We start from the raw sequence: 20,347 nt of genomic DNA on the forward strand, positions 1-20,347 counted from the left end.
TGTAATTTCAAGTTACTCCCGTTACAAATTACTAATGGGATTAAAGATGTTCCAGGCAGGATCAGGAGCTGGTCAAGCTAGGGATTACATGAAAACACAGGAAAGCTGGTTACTGCCACAGACATGTCAATAAAGAGGTCAGCTGTACCCTAGGTAAAAGCCTTGGTTCAGCAGTCCAACCTTGGGGGGGTTGCATGGCTGTGATTTTGCTGGATGCCAATAACATTTAACCATCTGGTGCTGAATCTGTCTTCTCTGAAGTGGAGACATTTCCCTTGAGGACAGATTGTGGTTGTGAAACAAAAAAATTCTATATACGAGTCCAAGCTAATTGATAAAAAAGAGAAGGTCTTGGCTAAGACAAAGATAATACCTCATGGAAGGTCTTAACCTTAAATAAACCTTTTAGTAAGATATTTTCAATGGAAACAGAGCATTTCAAATAAGGTTTCACAAGAAGCTTGTGAAATAATAACTCTGTGTAAAAGATGCTCAAAAGACCGAATTACAATCTCACTTCCCACTCCCACTCTGCTGAAGGAAGAAGAAGTTCTACCTTTTCTCTATTTGGCAAGAGTCAAGCATAACTTGCTCTCAGTTGATTTATCAAGTTTATTTATCAAACTTGAAATGAGATGGTGCAGTCTTGATGGCATTCCAATCAAACATCATCAAGTGCTTGGCCCAGCTCCCGTCCCGCAATCCTTATGTTAGATCCAGGGCACTCTTTCCTTTGGCAGAGAATTTCATACTGTCTTGCACTACAAATCGGAAATGCCACAAGATACCAAAATCCTTTGTGAATCTACCATTCTCGGTCCAATACTGCTTTCTGCTCTGTGTACACTGGCTGACAGCCAATAAGAGATTTCCTTAGACTGAAAAATGCCTTGCCAGCTGGATTCACTAGCTCCATGGTTTCCTTGTACTATTAGAGTGGCACAGCAGGCCTCCAAGGCTGGTGAGAAAACTGGTCTTGAAATTCCAAACAAAAAAGCAGGGAACTTCTCTGCAGGACTTTTTTTTGTTTTTGTTTTAATTTAACAGATGGTGATAAAAGTCAGAACTTGCCCACTGACAATCATTGACATCTATTTTTATCAGAAAGGAGCTTCTGAGGATCAGATAATTTTAGAAAGAGAGTATTTCGAAACAACTGTGAAAGTAACTCCTGGAGCCATGGTATCAGAAAAGAAATGGTGGCCAAGGCTGCAAAGCTCTCCTTTTTTTTTGGCTCTTCTCTTCTCTTCTCTTTAGGACTATGCAAAGCTGAATCCAGGCATGGCCTGGATGAGTGGCTGTATGATTTGACATGCTACCACACCTGCTAATGCCATAGCTCTATGATCACCTGGAAGCCCTGCTAATTCTTTACCTATTCTTGAAGTTCCAGTGTAAAAAGATTTTAGGTGAACACACCAAACATTTCAATTAATATTCTCTCAACAAACAGGTTGTTTGACAAAGACACAATAATATAAAAGTGTCATTGCCACATTGTGCATTATTAATACAGGACACATCCCAAGTCTCAAATGGAACCTATTTTCACAAGTAACTTAAAGGATTAGCAGGTTGAAAAAAACTAAAGTTCTGAAGCTTAGAGTACGTGGTTATCCTATCACTGCCAAGCTTTCTTATTTTGTTCACTCATATACAAATTGTGACTAGAACCAAAAGCACACTGAAACCATGTGGGAGAAAAGCTGATTGCACAATACCTGTATCTCCAGGGAAACTGAGAAGACTCTACAGAAAGGAAGGGAAGGAGAGGAAAATACTTAGATTCCTCCTCTCTTTGGAGTGGACTCCAAAGACTGGAATTGGTCTTTGGTACCAACACTTTTGGAAAAGTTTTGTTCATTAGACAGATACTGAAAACTTGAATACCAAAGAAGAAAGAAAAATAAAAGAAAGCACCTAACAGTGCTCTGTAGGGTCCTTTAAATTGCTCTCTATTCTGATTGCAGCCTAGGTATCCAACAGTTATTAACTGAAATAAAAAGCCAAAACAAAACAAAAAACAAAGCAAAAAAAACCCAGAGAAGGAGGTTTGTGAGCAGTTGATTTGTTCGACACAGAGTTGTCCAGGACATCCAGACTATCTGTACAACATACCTGGCATATACATGAAAACAATTCCTATGGCAGGAATTAGCCAAGAAATGTGGTCCTTTTCTGGTCCTACAAGAAGGACTGAAAGTGTGTAGCCAGAATAGTTTTACCAAGCCAAATTCACTTCAGGCAAACAGGAGCTGAGAAACCCAAACAGTGGTTCCTAGCCTGGGATTACTTTCTAGTGTGTCACTTCCTCAGCTAGAAATAAAGCCTTTGTGTCCAAGGTAGAGGTGATGCCTCTTCTGTCCTGGGCTCTTAGTAAGGGAATTGTTACATACACAGTGCCTCTGTGTCCTAAATGTAAGTTATTTGGTGTTTTTAAGAAACACAGAATTAGGGTAAATGTAGATATTTTCCTTTCTTTTTATAATTCAGGGTTGGAGTGGTGGCTATCCCCCAAAGGATCTACTTTGTGAGTGGAATGAAACTCTATTTCTGGGAGAAAAGTAATTGTACATTGAATTACTCCAGTAGGAGCTATTATGTGGGCATGGCATGAGGGGTGGGGACTTGTAGCAGATCTGAAGGAGCATTCTAGAATTTCTGTTTCCATTCTTCCTTTCAACACTGCAAAAAGTTCATTTAATGTCCTCACTTCATAGAGGATGATGGGATTAGGTAAGAGGTAGAGAACTGTATCATATTTGAAGGAATTTTCTGGCATTTTCTATTCTGTTCTTGCCTTAAATGTTATTTTAATGTTATTCCTCTGTGGATATCAAACCTTGCTGGAGAAGCACTGTTCATCAATTTTCAGTATTTTATTGAGCCTTCTGTGGTACAGGGAATGCTGTGGTTCGATAAACATCCTTGTCTCAACATATGAGTAATTTTCCATTTTTTTTCTCTCCCCTGTGCAATCTGGGGAGGGGAGCTCATGACAGACCTCTTTGGTGGGCATGTTGTGTCCACCCACCACAGACCTCTGGTCAAGTTCATGAGAAAGGGCAAGTTTTGTCATGATTTTAAACGACAAGTTTTTGAACATTCAGTTTTGCTATTAAGTCATGGCTTATAATGTTCAATGGCTCTAATTAATTATTAAAAAATTACATAATACAAAGAAATATTCAGTTGAAAGCTCTGAATACAAACCTGATTAACTTCCAGTGAGTTATCCCAAAGAGATGGAAGCAGAGAAAATTCAAAGAAATTTGCATCATTTTTTCTTTTATTTACTGATGTCTATCCAACAGCTTTAAGTAAGACCAAAATCATAATCAACTTCATAATGTATATTTCAGAAGGTTTCTTGTGCCCCTTGGCACAGAATACCAATGTACAGAAGACTGATGTAATTTCTTTTATTGAATACCGCTCCAGGTGTTCTCATATAGTTAATAGGGAAGTACTGAGATACTTATTGCATATTCTGTCTTAAATCTTACTGTTTCAAAGCTCTCAGAGCTTGTCTTGTTAGACCTGCTTTCACAACTTATAAATGTCATTCAAAAATAATAAGCATATTGAATTCATGCTGTAAAATGTGAATTAGGTAGAGACAGGTAGAAGTTCTAATATCAGTGCAGCTCCTTTGTCAAACACATTGCCATTGTTCTCTTTTCATATGGGTTATGGAGTGATTTATAAAGCAATATGATAACCATGGAGGAAGAACTGGACTTCCTGGGTACCTCCAATTCTCAGTTTTATACAGACATCATCTTTAAGCTCTGCAATACAATGACAGTATTCTATCGTGCAAAAGTGTTTACAGAACATCCATAATAAAAGTGTGGAGACATGGAAACTAAAGAAAAAAATTACTATTAGACAGTTTCTCAAAATGACATTCAGATATTAGTTATGTAGTCATGTGATTTTGCAATACAGCTTTAAGACTTCAGAAAACTAAGCGAAGCAACATCAACCCTAACGGGAAACAAAGAAAGAAGCAGACTTCACTTACAAAAGCATATGCAGAATAGAAGTTCAGAGCAGGAAATGAACAAGTTTATTTTTGATCTCATGGAAGGTCATTTAAGGTCAATTGACCTGTAGCAAGAATGGATCCCAACTAATAAGGACTGTAATAATGCAAGTTTATATATCAGAAGGGAATATTCTTCCACTCTTTGAAAAGAAAAGGAAAGAATAACATATTTATGGAAACTGATTCAGTTCAATTTACTGAAAAATTACAGTGGAAGAAGGAAATAAATGTGCAAACACATGAAGTGTAACAAGTTAGTAGAATGTACAGAAATTTTCCATGAGCACACATCAGCCTAGGTGGAGGAAAATTCGCATGTTAACTTCTGTTCCTGTTTGGCTCCACTCTGACCACCAACATGGACAGAGGCAAGTAAAAGCTCAGTGTTCCCAAGCTGAGGGAAAATTTCCTCAGCAGGTTAACTATTTCCACAGTAGCCCAAAAGTTTTCCAGTCCATTTTCTTTATGCTGCAGAAGTGGAGCCCAAGGCTGAGTAAAGAAAAAGGGAAAGGAATGAACCTTGCAATGGGGACGCTGGAATTTGTACCTTAGGATGTGTTTAATGCTTTTATTCTTCTCTCCAAAAGTATTAGCTGCTAATTTTATAAAGTTACTCTAGTGCAGAGGCAAAGTGAGAGAACATCAGGCTGACCATTATGTCTACATCATTGGTATGTATTACTTTCATTTAATTCTGCTTTTTACTGTTCCCTCGGGTTGATTCTTAGCCTACTCATTTACAGTCTGTCTTCATTTCTTCCTTTTGCCTGTTTCTCCTAGAATTCCTTTCTTAAAATTCAGTTACCTTCACTAAGTTTTTATTCTTTTCATCCAATTTTGCTCTTTCTTTCCTCCCCACCTCTTTCTTTAAAAGAAACCTCCTTCTCTTAGCACATTTTGTCTCCAGCCTCTCTAATACTAAATTCCTGCTGCTGTCCCTTTCTACCTTATCTAGAAGGGACATAACACCATCACCACCACAGGCTCTGAAATTATTGAAATGCACTGTACTTAGACAAACTTGGATTTGATCCAACAGTAACTTTATATGTAATTCAGCAACTAACTTACATTAACATGACTCAGAAAAGAAAATCGTGCCGTAAAACATTACATTGAATGGGAAATGATTCAGTGAAAACATTATTCAGAGTAGGCAATTACTGAGTGAAGCTATTATCCACAGCAGACAGTTGCTCAGTAAAAATGTTATACAGTGCAGGCAAATATTCAAGAAAAGATTTGACAAGGACAGCAATTATTCAATAAACAAACATAATTGCACCCAATGGAGTACACTTGCCATGAACAGTAGAAATAATTAGCAGATTCAAAGGATGTTACTGTGACTGCCTAAATTTTAGCTTATTTATGTGGTAATTAAGTTCTACAGGACAATTGGAATCTGTCAGTGAGGGACAACTTGCTTTTCCTATTGTTTCTTCAGTTCTAGGAAGTAATGCCACAGTTCTATCAACTTTATTGAAGAAGCAAGTGTAGTTCGATCCATTTTCTGGAGTTAGTTATCCTTTTCCAAGAACAAGGATTACTCATATGATTCCCTTCTTCACTTGCTTCGTCTGTCACACTCATGATCCTTTGCTCAATGTATCAATAGCTTTCTTCCTCTGCATTTGGTTTCTTTTTCAAATTTCTCCAGGGTTTTTTTTCAAAGCAGAAATTAATTTATGTTTCTTGTTGCCTAAAGAGCTTCCATATTAATTCCTTTTCTATTTGTAGAAAAGTTCCCACTTCTGCTGTCTTTCAGTGTCTCCCAGCAGGAGACAGCTTTCATTCTCCCTTAGTCAAAAACTATCACTTCTCCTTTTACTTCACTATAACTTGATCGATTATTCTTTTCCTGTTGTCCATCTTATGCACTTCTACTTCCTTTTTCAGACATTCTCAAATTGTATGTCAACTATTTTCTTTTGACTTAATGCATATATTCATTATTTGCCTTCACCAGCATCCACTGTAACTTCACAAAATCACTTATTGTTTGAAAATTGTACTGTTTTTTGTTATTCCTGTGTGTGTATACTTTTGTATCTCATCTTGCTCCATTGCTTAATGACAGGTTTTTAAGCAAACCATCTGACTGAAGTATAGATTATTCTGCTGATGAGTTATTTTAGTCCATGAAGATGCTAATTACTTTCAGCACAGTTTGGTTTTCTAACAATCTATATATAAACATACATAACAAAAATGACTCATAAAAAATAAAGGAAGTAACAAGACAGTTGTTGGGATCCTGCATGTAGAATGGCTTCATTAGTTTCCTTATATTGATTTCCATATTATGGATTAGTACAAGTGATGCCAAAATCCAGGTTCCCCAGTGTAATTGCATCACCAGAAAGGTAGAAGTATCTTGGTCTTATTTTTAAGAACAGATTGGCAGTAGAACTCCAGTGGTATTACTGTATTGCAACAGCAAGGCCAGCAGAATTTCAGTATTTTCAGTAAACTGATGAACTATACTGAAAAAGCACTGGTACTCATGCAGAAAGTGCCTGCATAGGGATTTACATTGCCATAGCTGCATGATATACTTTTCCCACTAGAGTTCTGCTGGCCAATTTCCTTATGAAGACAGTCTTTATAAGATGTAACATTAGAAGTGCCATGGGAGCAGTCCTCAAAGTGATAAAAATCCTCCCCTTATTAAAATTTAAAACTATTAAAGTCTCAGGAAAATTCGTGCATTGCAACTGGACATTTTTCACTTGAATACACTGAGTATTTTCTGTTTGTCTCTCTCTGAGCTTGAAGTTACAAAAACTCAGCTGAGCAAGGGCACAAAATTTTCTTCTGTCTTTGATTATAATTAGAAATCAAACTATATTCATAAAGAAGAATAATTAACTGTTTTATAAATTAGCTTGCATACATTTCTGGACTTAAAATGTCATAAACACCAGATAACAATTAAAGTCACCCTACATCTCCCTTACTCCTTCTACCATTCTTCTTTCAGCCAGGCTTTATCAAACACTTGCTTGAACCCTTTCATTGAAGCACCTCCAATAAGGGGAGAAGATTTTTTATGCCTGATTGGGAAATCATGGCTAAACTAATACGAAAGGAAGAAAACATTTAGCAAAAATGATGAGCCAAATTAAATGAAAACAATGTAAAATACAGAATCTGTGTTTTGTACACTCTACACCAGCCACAAACACAAGTTTCTATTAACTAATTTCTTGAATAATTTTCTTTTCCCATCCTTCTCTTTCTTCAAAATTTCTTGGAACTGCTCATATTTCTGCTTGTCTGAGATCTTTGTCAGTTAATTTGTTACAGGTCTTAAGTCATATAACTCAACTGGCTTTAATTCATTTACCATTCAGTAATGCTAGAATTGATCCTAAAAATTATTTTCAGAAGCTATTTCTTCTTCACTGATGACTTTTCTGATTCTTTTCTAGCTATGAGGAACAAAGGAAATTTTATTGAGAAACCTCACTCACTAGTTTTCATGTGAACTAAACCAAAAGCCTGTTTTGAGTCACTTCTTCCAAGGAGAATCATTCACACACCATTAGAGAGCTACAAGTTGTAAGGTTTGATTCTGACCCCTGATTCACACACTCCATTCAATGGCAAGTGATGTATCTTTTTTTCTTTTTTTTTCCTTTGGGAAACAGACATAATTTTAAACCTTCAGGAGATGGGAATAATGTGCAAATGATAATAAAATATAGTTGTTCAGTCTTGTATTACGTCTCAGCTGATGACTCACAATAAAATATCTCAATATGTAATCCAAAAGAGGAAAGACTTGTCCTATGCTACAAGATATGCTGCCACTAAACTGTCTACAAATATGTGCTGATGTCACTCTGAAGTTATACATTATAGGCATTATGAGATGGTTTTTCACAGCTGAAGCCATTGCTGCTTTTCTGACTACATTCTCACTCATTTTTTTATGCCCATGGTTTACCATAAGTATCTTCAGGTACTTCTTGGGCATGGTGAGATTATAACTGTGAATTTGGTGTAAAACTACCTGGGCTGAAGCTCTAGACAGACTCAAGAGACAGTTTTTACAGCCCCAGTTTAATAAAAAGTTTCCACTTTCACTCTGAACTGATCACGTAGGAGTAATGTCAGAGAAAATCAGTTTTGCCACAGGGATCTAACAAACACCCTAATTTGAAGGACATCTATGTTCAGAAGAGATAAGCTCAAATGGGAATAGGAGGAAACCTTCAGGGTGAATAAGGTTGGTCTTTTGAGAAAAGCCTAAAAAGAAATTGGCCTGTTAACTATCTAAAAGACAGACAAGTGTTGGATCTTTACCTGTGTACATATACACAGGCACACAAAGAACTGGGAGTAAAGGAGGAGAAAGAAATTAGGAAGAAAGAAAAGCTGTTAATGCTAAATTACAAATTTAATACAAGATCAATTGATATGAAGTAATAATGCCTACAGTTAAGCTAACAACAGGTCACAAAAACTGACAGGAGAATGTTGGCTTTCTCTTAGGAGCTTTGTGGAAAAATACAAAAGCAGGATAAAATTGTGATTATTTTTGGCAGCACAGATCAGGATTTGATAGTGCAGGGTCTTGTCTATGTGAGTTTGTTTAAATGTAAACAAACACAGACATATAAATGTTATACCATTGTTTTTCTGGACTAAAGAATAGCAACAAGAATCTCTCAGCTTTCTTGTTTATTACTTTCTGTATCAGCCTCAAAGTTCCCTGAATTTCTCACTACCCTGCCAATCTTTCCTACTTCTTTACTCATATTTGTACAGGTGACAGTTGCCCTCTACAGCTGGTATTGTCCTTTCAGTGTGTCTGTCCTGTCCTTGTGATAATGTGACTTTTTTATGTCTCTGTTCCTGTCATGTTCTAATTTGTGTTCTTTCCCCTTAAATGGCAAATGCCTGCAGTGCTCAAATTGCATCACTGACCTTCCCTCTTGGTACAAAACCTTGTTATTTAAGAAATCTAAGAGTTTGTTCAACAGAAAAAAGGAGAATATGGAGTATATATGTGTGCTGACATTTCAGCTCCTCCGAGCTTTCCTGAAAATTCATAATGACAACAAACACCTGCAGTTCTCCAGCAGGCTGATCTTTCTCTTCTCCTCATTGGCAACTAGGGAATGCCTTTGGCACCTGTGGGCTGACACCCTCTGAAATATAGATTCAAGTTTGCAATATTCATTCAAACTTAGTTAAATCAGCCACCAGCCCAAACTGATGCTTAAAACTGCAGAACTGAACTTCAGAGTTGAAGAGATATGAATATGGCTTTAGAGCCCATTGCAGAGAGTTGCCCCAAAATGGAGAATTTGGCCGTGACAGTCTCTCTCATGCTATGGTCCCAGGTGTACTGAATGGACCCATGATATGGTCATGGTACTGTCCCAGTCTGTCCTCTCTTGGCCATCACAAATGCCGAGCAGTGTCAGGATCACAGGGATCTTGGAGAAGGTCTGGGATGTCAATTACAGCCAGGATGGAGGGATCTGGCCCATTACAACCAGTATGAACCATTGACTTCCCTTTAAATCATGATTTTGCTTTCTGCTTGGTGTTAATACTTTGTCATCACGTGCCAACAGCTCAAGACCTTTTTGCTTTCTAAATCTTCCCCATAAGACTGAAATATTTCACTGTATCTAGGTATGAGAACCATTTCGTTTTCCACTTAGATTGCTGGTAAAACCACTTCAGGTTGCTTGTGAAAAATGCAAGCTTGTCTTCCTTAAAAAAAGGGATGGACAAATCAATAAAGTGTGGTATTTCATTTTGTCCAGCATAATAGGAAAGTAAATTAGTCAATAATGGGATCTTCTAGGTAAGTAATTTTAACTCTGTTTCACACAACCTTTTGGGATAAGTGTGTTTAATATCTTTATATGGAATGCCTACAATTTGTTATAATTTTATACTCTTCTCTCTGAGGGCAACAGAATCTTGGCAATGCTTTGGAAATGGGATTAGAAGAGAGGCTTGAAAGGTTTAAAAATCTTTTTCACACTAAAGCACTGTAAAGCTGTCATTGGAGTAAATTTCTATAAAGGAATTTCCCTAGATTTTTACTGCTGTAAATGAAAAGTGTAGCCCAGTGAATGAGAGTCCGGGGTTTGGCTTGATGTGGGTAATCTATAATCTTACAGAAGTTGGCACTTGTGAGCTGTTCTCAGTAAGCAAATGTTTTCACAATTGAGAAAATGCATGTGTCATAGGAGATATTTCTTCACAAGAACAAGAAGACTTTTATTGCTCATTTACATCTAACTTGCACAAAATGTTTCAAAAACATCTTGCTAGAAAATGTAAATATGTAAAAACACAGGGTTTAAATATTGTGTGTTAGTTTTGTCTTAACTATAGTTTTTGGTGAGACATTTGTTGGTAGCACAGCTGATATTATGTATATTAGTTTTTTTAGGAAAAACAAGTATGAAGTGGTAAACATCCCTGTGCATGATAATGCAAACAAGACACATAATTTTGTATCTGACAATTTGTGCAAGCAGAGTTGAGTCACGCAGGGCTCTGTTCAGCTGAAGAGCGTACTCCCACGTCACTCAAATGAAAAAGCTTGCAGAGGTTCAAAAGAGAGTTTCACTCAGTGAGTTCCTTCATTAAAAAAAAAAAAAAGTAACTATTGTAATACATCATTTTACTCTGCTGTACATTACTAAACCAAATTCAAAAGTGTCAAAAACCTGCTTGGATGCACTCTTGCTTAGCACTTTGAATAGCTGTGTGGATTAATGCAAAAAAAATCCACTACAGTGGTGTTGGAGCTATGAAGTACTCCAGCAAAAGCTGGGTTACAGCAATTAGTTTTTACTTTGGATGTTGATTTTCCCAAGGACATGTTGCACGTCAACATCTAAACCTTGGTGATCTGCTTTTATTTCTTTTCATCGTGACAGTGGAGTCTGTCATATGCCCAGAAGCTAGTGTAATGCATTGAATTACTTTTTTTTCCCTGTGTTGGCTACTCCTGGTTTTAAGATGCAATGGGGATGCAACTCATATTCCTCTCTCCTTTATCCAGATTGCTATCCTGTACTATTGATGTCCAAAATTGTATTTTCATGGCTAGGATCATGAATCAAAATTACATAGTTGGGGATGAAGTCAATAAGTAAGAATATTTATGACACTGAGAATACATTGTATTATCAATCTTAATTTATCTTAATTATATTGCCAGTTCTTTGGTCAGGAACTGGTCTCACCTTTGTACTGCGGTGCCCAACTTGATTATGTGTGTCTGCAGATATAGATTTGTGTTTTGTACATTCTGACTTCACTTAGATCCTGACCATAGTTTAGAAATATAAGAAACCAGTCAAGCTTCTCTATGATATAACTATACATAGAGCAAAGGAAATAGCTCTGTGTTCAAAGTCTAAATTAATTTAAATTTCCATGGCTGAACCCTCTTCCATACTCTGCAGGATTGTGTTGCTAGAAATGAATAATATTGAAATGTGCACAGCCTCAGGTGAGAATTATTTGACTCTTCAGAAAGAAGCTTCTCAGGCTTCTGCCCTCCAATGGGCAATCATGGTACACCGAGTCATCCAAAAATACTCCCCAATTCTAATGAAAAAATCATCTGAGCTGTGTAAATGTTTAACTTCACTAGAAGGTCTACAGGGTGCCTTGCTTAATGCGAATTGTAAATAATTGGACATTCCACTCAGTTTTCCTCCAGGCTGAATATGCCTGCTTGATTTCTTCTGGCATCCCAGGATTTAATCTTTTTTTCCACAGGATTATTTTGGAGACAAACAATACCACTTCATTATATGCCGGAATAATCCTGAGAAAAGGAATGAGCCTGGTTGTGTAATGTGATTAGAGACACGTGGAATAGGGTAAAATATTATCTATAATAAAATAAAAATCCAAACATTTTCTTAAAGCCATTTTACATTTTCTTAAATAACCATTTGTTATCACATCCTATCTAAAACTATTAAAGGAAAGAAAATATGCTCAATTTTAATGAAAATTAAATGTATCAAAACTGAAAAATTCCCTACTGACTCAGTACAAGATTTCAAGCAGTTAATTACATTCTTTTAAACAGTTTTTCAATTCAACAACTTTTAGCAGTGTGTGGAATAGTCCCTATTTACTTTAATTACCCATCACAGAGGAAAGATGTAAGTAACTTACTGCTTCAAATATGAAATGAGCATTTCCCTTGCATTGTGAAAGTTAGAGGAAGTTTCATTGTGAGGCACAGGGCATGAATAGGTATTTCTAAAACAGAAATGTAACATCTATCAAAGAAATCTGGTTTTTCACTATGAGGAGGAAACTACTCTCCTGAATTTTTTAGTAAGGTCAGATGACAGGTGACATACCTTGAATACCTCAGAAATCTCTCCCCTACAGCCATGTAGGTTCCCAAGCAGGAGCTCACCTGCTCAACATCTCCTCTCTTTCCCTTGTTTTTTTTCATATGTGAATTCTCAATACTCTCAGGCACATGAGGATGGTGCTGTGCATGGGTTGGACTCTGTGATCCTGGTGGGTCCCCCCCAACTCAGCATATTCTTTTATTCTGTGATCCTTGAACTTGCATTAAAACATTCCTTTGACTGCTGCTAAGACTGCCACAGGGTTTATCACATTAAAAAAACCCCAAAGCTCCAGGAAGTTTATATTTCTGTGGTCTTGACTGGGCTCTTCAACCATCACAAAATGGCAGATTGATTGCTATTGAAGTGAATATATGCGTTTTTTCAGCCACTCACACATCTTACTGGGCTGGAAGTAGCAAGAACTGATGACCAAAACTTCATCAGGACTTGAATCATGCACTTCAGAGCAGTTATATTTTTTTAAATGCTCTTATCACCTGGTTGGCATTCCTGGTTTTAACAGGCAATTTTAAATTTATCTCCAACTTGCATCTTCCAGTGCTAAAAGATAAAGCAGTCTTAGAAACTCTGTTTTCATGAGCACCAGGCTAGAATAATGCATCTGACTGAAGTCCTTTTTTATGAGGTGTAAGAGCTTAGGGTTGAAAACCTTAGAAATTAAAATATTGCATGAAGACGTAGGTCAGAGATCTTTGCGTTGTGTGATTGTTTTTCTGTTCTGGGCTCCACTAGTCTGTAAGCAAGTAGATTCTTTGATCTCTGCTTGTTCCATTCCTTAATTACTCTTAAATCAAAGTCAATTTTCACAGTGTCTTTGATGAAATAGCCACTAATAGACTGTTGGCTTGCAGTTTTGTTGACATTTATTCGTAAAAGCCACCTGAGACTGCACAACAGGTAAAATACAGAGCTGCTTGAGAAAAGGAAGAGTTGTTATGAGGCTGGTTCTCAACTTTTATTTCTAAGACTCTCAGGAATAATTCAGAATGGGAGACTAATTGGTGAAAAGATGAAGTAAATAGGAATAGAACATCTCTCATTACTAATCTTTTTAAGACCAGCTACTTAAATTTTCAGTCAATATATAAAGGCTGGGTAGAGGTGGTTTGTAATGCACAAACGGGAACAACAACAACAACAAAAATCTCCACATGGCAAACAAATTGTTTATAACCAGGTTTTAAGTTTCTTTTCAATTTTCAGTTTACAATAAGAATCCCATTTTCACATTACCTAGGAAAAGTAGTTGTGATGCTATTCACAGCTCTATTCCACATAGATAGACACCAAACAAATTTTCATTTTCATTCCCTGGATAGCTGCAACATTATGCTTACTTGACAAAAAATGAAATAAAACTTATTTTGATTTAGTCTGATTAATCATGTATTTAGGATATTATTATTGAAAGAGCTATCTACAGGAAGGTCTACTCTATTCTCAAAATTTCTAGAGTGGCAATTACACCAATGCAATGATTCAATTCAAATGCAGAATAAAGTTGATCTACTATGATTGCAAAAAATTAAATTTCAAACTTTTTTATTGCTAAGAAAAATGCTAAATTGAAATTTATGATCGCAGTAAAATTAACAGGTTGAGAAATATATTTAATTTTCCTTTAACTTCTGTGTTAAAACGAAGAGGTTACCTGAGATGATCTATGTGATTTTGTTGAATAATATTATTTAAAGATGAAAATCTTGTAGTAAGCTTTCACTGAAATAGATATACATTAAACCATTTTTTAATTAGCCCAGCTTGTCAGCTGTTATCCACAAGAAGAGCATTCTCATTAAGCAAAGTAGAATATCAGTTTCAGGGAAATAAATTGGCTTCTGACATTGAAAGATACAGATACATCTCAATCTGTGTCAATATGGACTTTCACCTGAATTTAATAAATAGTTCATATTATACAAAACATGTATGTGTAATGAGTGCTTCACATTAAAGGATTTAACATTCCCTTTTGTTTTTTCTTTAACATAATTTTCCACTATCTTCTGTGGTGCAGAGAATGGTGCAGTCACCCACAAGAACCATTGAAGTCCAGCTCCTGACCCTGCACAGGACAGCCCCAAAAATCATACTGTCTGCCTGAGAGCATTGTTCAAATGTTTCTTGAACACAGGCAAGGCTTGGTGCTGTGATAAATGCCTTAAACATTTAGCCTTGCAATTTCACTGGGTCACAAACCTTTAGCACTGCTGCAGGGATTTTGTACTTACTGTCAGAAGTATGTCAAATATAGACCTTTATTCATATGAATTCCATACAGAGATTGAAGCTAGGCATAAAAGAACAAACTATGATTTTCAAGAATTTTTGTTGCTTGGCATTGTTGCAAATTTCATAGAACAGCAAAAAAATCCCAAACCAACAAAACCAATCAACCAAGGAAAAAAAAAAAAAAGAAGAAAAAAAATAAAGGGAAAAAAAAAGTCAGAGATTAGGTAATTTCAAAACATCAGGCTCTTCCAGCATCACCAAGAGACCCTAAGGAGAGTGAGAGGCATTACACAAATGGTAACTATCTGCTGGCTAAATCCTTGATGGATATTTTTACAACCTGGAAACAATGTTGGAATACAGCAAGGCTGAAGAATGAAAATCAGATAGCATAAAGGACTTTCATCATGCAGATGATGCTGGACTTAGGATAGATTAATTAATCTAAGAAAAGACATAATCATATTAAAGATGCCACGGTGGGGGAGATCTCTTGTGAGAGATACAGAATATGAACATATTGTGCAGTTGCTTTATGAAATACATTTGGAAAAATATCAGTAGCAAAATCTTAATGAGCATGAAAAAACAGTATTGAGAAATACATGTAGGTTTTAAAAATATATTAACTGAACTAAATATGGATGGAATGGGACTGATTTGAGAACTCATACTGCTGGCTGCAACACCAGTGCTCTGGAGATAATTAGAAGCTTGTAGTAACAAATTCAGGTTTCCTTCCACATCCTTAGAGTATTTGCATTTTGGGGTAGCCTGAATTTTGTGTGGAAACTGCCTCTGTAGTGACGATATTCTTCCTCTGATGTTGAAAACTTACTGGCATCCAGAAGACTGATCTGGAGGCTTGCCTACAGCTTTTATTCCACTCAGGAATGCCCTTCTGCAGTGCATTTTAGCTGACTGTCCCCACTCACCATGCTGTGGTTCACAGCACGGTGTTTTCTAAGATATCATGGATTGGATTCATTCCAGATGCTTCCCAGGAGCACACCTGTCACTAAGGCACATTCTTTCCCTCAGACCACATCAAATCTTGCTCAGTGTTAAAAACCAACTAAAAAAACCTCCCCACCTTCCCATCCTGCAATCAGTACTGCTTCCTATTGCAATATAGTCTCAATTTTCTGTGTATTGGGGTAATCAACACTGACCTCAGAAAAGATTCATGGAAGTATGATGTGTACTTGATGCAACTGTGAATCAAGCTCATGAAAACTTTTCATATGCTTGGTAATGGACTAGACATAAGACAGCAGAAAAGATGAAGAGAAATCAGCTTTCACTCCTCTTCCCGCTAATTCAGTTTCTGAGCTTACATACTTACATAATATCACCTGACAAGCTCAGGGCAAGAGTTTAGAACCTAGTTTGTCAATAAAAGCTTTCAAAACACAGAATCACACAAAACTTTGTTGTCTTTACTGTTGCTGGTATGGGCATCAAGCTTTGCACTGAGACGTGGAACCATTAAGGTTGGAAAATACCTCCAAGATAATTGAGTCCAAACATTAAGCCAGCACTGCCAAGTCCACTGCATCCAAAAGCCTTACAAACATGTCCAAGGATGATCAACTCAACCACTTCCTTGACCACTCATCCTCTGAAAAAATTTACTTAACATCTGATCTGAACTTCCCTTAGTGCAGATTAAAGGCATTTCCACTGGTCCAGTCACTGGTTACCTGGGAGAAGAGGCCAACCCCACCTCTCTGGAGACTTCTTTCAGGTATTTGTAGAGGGCAAGGAGATCCCCTCTCAGCTTCCCTTTCTCCAGGCTAAACATTCCTAGCTCCCTCAGCTGCACTTCACAGGACATTTTCTGCAGAACCTTCACCAGCTCCGTTTTCCTTCTCTGAACCTTCTCCATAACTTCAGTGTCTTTGAAAGATATTTCAAAATGTCTTTGAAAAGAAGAAAATTGAGGATTTGAGATGCAGCTTCAGCGGTGCTGAGGGAAAAACACTGGAGAATGTGGGCATAGATCCTGCTGCCTCTCTCATGCTAAAACAGTGATCTACCATTTGAGATATTTCCCCCTCATTCTTAATTCAGGACTTTGTGACTGCTGACAACTGACAAACAAAATTCAATTCTGTTATCTGTGTCCATAGTTGTTATCTCTTCCAGGTACAATCATAATACTAAGACGACTGCAGAGAGTTTTCATTCCATGTGGGAGAATTAAGTGTCTAGACTCCCTTAAAAGATCTTTTTATTTAATTGCAAAGGTTATATTATTGAAAATAAAATGTATGCTGAATGATCCACAGCACTTCATCAGTGTAAAGATCCCATAGCTGTCCATATTTACGCTTCAGAGTGATACTCCAGAAGAGTCCCTTCTTCACAGGAAGGTTATAATACGATATAGCTCATAAAACATGTTTGTCAGGTGTCAGCCTATTATATAGTCACTTGATGGCTCTTCTCTCCTTCACAGACTTGTCATATTATTTAATATTGTGTCTCCACAAGGTGGTAGAAGTGGGTAATTAATTCCACAGCATGTAGCATTCATAGCTTGATTGCTTTCCCTTTTACTCTGGTGATGAAAATTTAGCTTAATCTTTTATTTTATACCTTTTTCTAAATATGTTAATTTTTCTTATAAATCTTTTATCAATGATCAGCATTTCATTTATTTCTCTTGTCATATCTTGTATGTAATTTGTTTGTTGCAAAAAGTTTTTCATTTAATTAATCCCATCACTTTTTCCTCAGCTCCCTTTAATGTTGACTTTTCTAAGATTCTTTTATTTGCTGTTCAATTGTACTGGTAAAGCATGATATGTAATGCCTTGAAGCCAAGGTCAGGTAGCTTGGAATGCATGAATCAAACTCTTTATGGGTAGATCTTAAATGAAATTCTGTGTGGTGAAGCCATCAAAAGGGAGACCAGGCCAAAATTGTCAATGAGAATGACTCATTCTATAATGTACAATTCAGAATATTCCACGCTGTTGCAAACTGTCATGGTAAAATAGCGGAAGAAAAACACTTCTTGTTGTTTCCTTTGTGTTGCTGAGATTTTAATGGGCATCTGAATCCTAACTGTCTAGTGGGAGGACATCTTTCACTCCATGTGTTCCAGCTTCCTCGCTTATGAGCGTTATAATTACTCTCCATAAATGCGTAGACTCTATTTTTGTATACCATTACCATATATTTTCAGTCTGTTTTGATAAACTTTTGATATAAATACAGAGAACACTATTATAGGATTTAATGAAATTAAAAGAAAATACTTATGTGGATGGCAGTGCAACATTTGTAATTTCAAGTCTTTTCTCACATCAATTTTAATCTATTTTAAGTCTCTCATTTTCTCTGGAGTATGATTTACATGCTTGAGAAAGGTAGAATACAGTATATTTTTACAGATGAAATATTCATTTTTTTGGCTGCATATAAAATCTGGATATTTAATTTAGGATTTACACATTCAGGGCTTGCCATCGAAATAAGCTTTTTTATTACATGACTTCTAAAGCTAAAATTTTGTTATATTTCTAAAGTTTTTAAATAAATAGGGCTGAATTAAGTCTGTCAACTTACAGTTGTGGAAAATTTGAGTAATTTTGCACTTCTAAACTAAGAAACACGAATCCACATTGCCAGTACTCTTGAAGCCTAACCTATGATCAGATACCAATCTTTTCCAATCTGTCTGCTTTATCTTTTGAGACAATTAATTAATGAATAGAAAGAAGGTATTTTGAGTACCTCTGAACAAAGAGTTTCTAAGTTGAAGAAAACATTTCACTTTCTTTAATAACCTTCACATGACATTCAGCAAAACCAGCATAATCAGTTAAATATGCTTATCTTTTGAAAAGTCTGAAAAAAACCCCTCATAGTCTGCAGAACCATGGAACATTAGCTTCAAGAAAATAATAAAAAAAAAATTACTATTTTCCTTTCCAATCAGGTGTTTGTAAGTGTGGGTTACAAGTTTGGACAGCTTTGTGACACAGAAACAGAAGATTTGAAAAGTCGAGCACATCTGCCTGGTTGTAAGCACCGTCGAGGCTTTTTTTCATGCAAATTGTCTCAGAAATCCTGAACGAAAAATGTTTTTTAACTGTGAAGAAAGGATCAATTAAAAGGAATAATTTTGCACACCTCTTAGTCCCTCTTCAAACTGAAAGGAAAACCATTTATTCTGGAATAGAATGCCATTCTCTAATGAAGATGCCAGTGTAACTAATGAACATTCAGTGAAGCAAGTTCTGTTCATTTAAATTTTAAAAACACCATTCCTAAATGTGCAGTCTCTTTCAGAAGGACCTGTTGAGTGAAGTTAATGGTGTTGTGTGGATCACAGGTTCTCATTTATTTATCTGTCTGGTCTCTATCTTAATGTACATATTCAGGAAATGGGAATTGAAACTTCTGCATATTCTGCTCTGTTGGCCATAATCAGTGCCTGATGTACTGTCTTTGATATTTTAAACTTTGCCAGATATTTCTAGATGATTGGCCAATTTTTAGAACCTAAAAAGCATTAGAGCATCAATCTTAATCAAGGCTCTAAGACCTATCCAAATAAAAGTGCAGAATAAATGCAAAGCTATTCCATAGGCACATTAAACAATATTAAAAAATCACTCTAAATTCCAGGTGAGTAATGCACCTTGACTCATAATGACCAAAAAATAATTTCATCTTGGAGGCTGTAAGGAAAGTAAGATCACAGGCTGCCTTGTTATAAATAGCAGGGAAGAATTAGAAACATCTATCTTGAGTACTGCAGGTATAGACTCCTAACAGTAACATTTGCAAAGACGATGAAATAATGTTCATTTGCAGTAAGGGATTTAATTAGTACTTCTTACTGTGACTGAAGAATGGTCTGTCCCATCTAGTGAACTAGTTTTATCTTTTAGAAAACTTACAAATTGAATAATGAGAAGATTGCGTATAAACATAATTAATTTAATCCCACAGAGATGTTTTTTAAGTTACTGTGTGGGCAAGAACAGGAGGGCTGAAATTGGTCTTTGGGTAGATGATGGAATGAAATTAAGTATTTCATAAAGGGAGTAACATGACAAACTCGTGATTGTATCATGGGAAAACTCAGATTCAAGTACATCTGTGTTGTAATGCTTCCTTCACTAGTTTTTGCTTTCAAAAGTGGGTATAGATTTTTACAGTCTTCATCAGTCTCTCAGTCCAAAACTTTTCAGTGAAAATGTTCCGTAGAATGCCTTGTAAGAAAAGTACACTTAGGTTAGATGGGTTAGTGTTCTGGTTTTGGCTCAGACAGAGTTCATTTTACTCCTAGTAGTGGTACAGTGCTGTGGTTTGGGTTTAATATGAGAATAATGTTGAAAACACATGAATGTTTTCAGCTCTTGTCTAGAGTTTGCCTGAAGTCAAAGATTTTTCAGTGGCCCGTGAACTTCCAGTGAGAAGCTGAATAAAAATCCATGAGGAGGCCTGGCCAGGGTGCATGGAATTTTCCAAACCATAGAATGTTGTGCCAAATATTTAAGTTGGGTGATTTACCTGGAAGAGGGTTGAAGAGGGGTTGGCTGATATTGGTCACTGGGTGGTGAGCAGTTTTGTGCATCACTTGTTTCTCTTGAGTTCTGTTATTCTCTCTCTCTCTCCTTGCAATTACAATTAATATTATTAATATTAGCAAATACAC

This window comes from Parus major, chromosome 2 (assembly GCF_001522545.3).
Source record: "Parus major isolate Abel chromosome 2, Parus_major1.1, whole genome shotgun sequence".
NCBI classification, from domain to species: Eukaryota; Metazoa; Chordata; class Aves; order Passeriformes; family Paridae; genus Parus; species Parus major.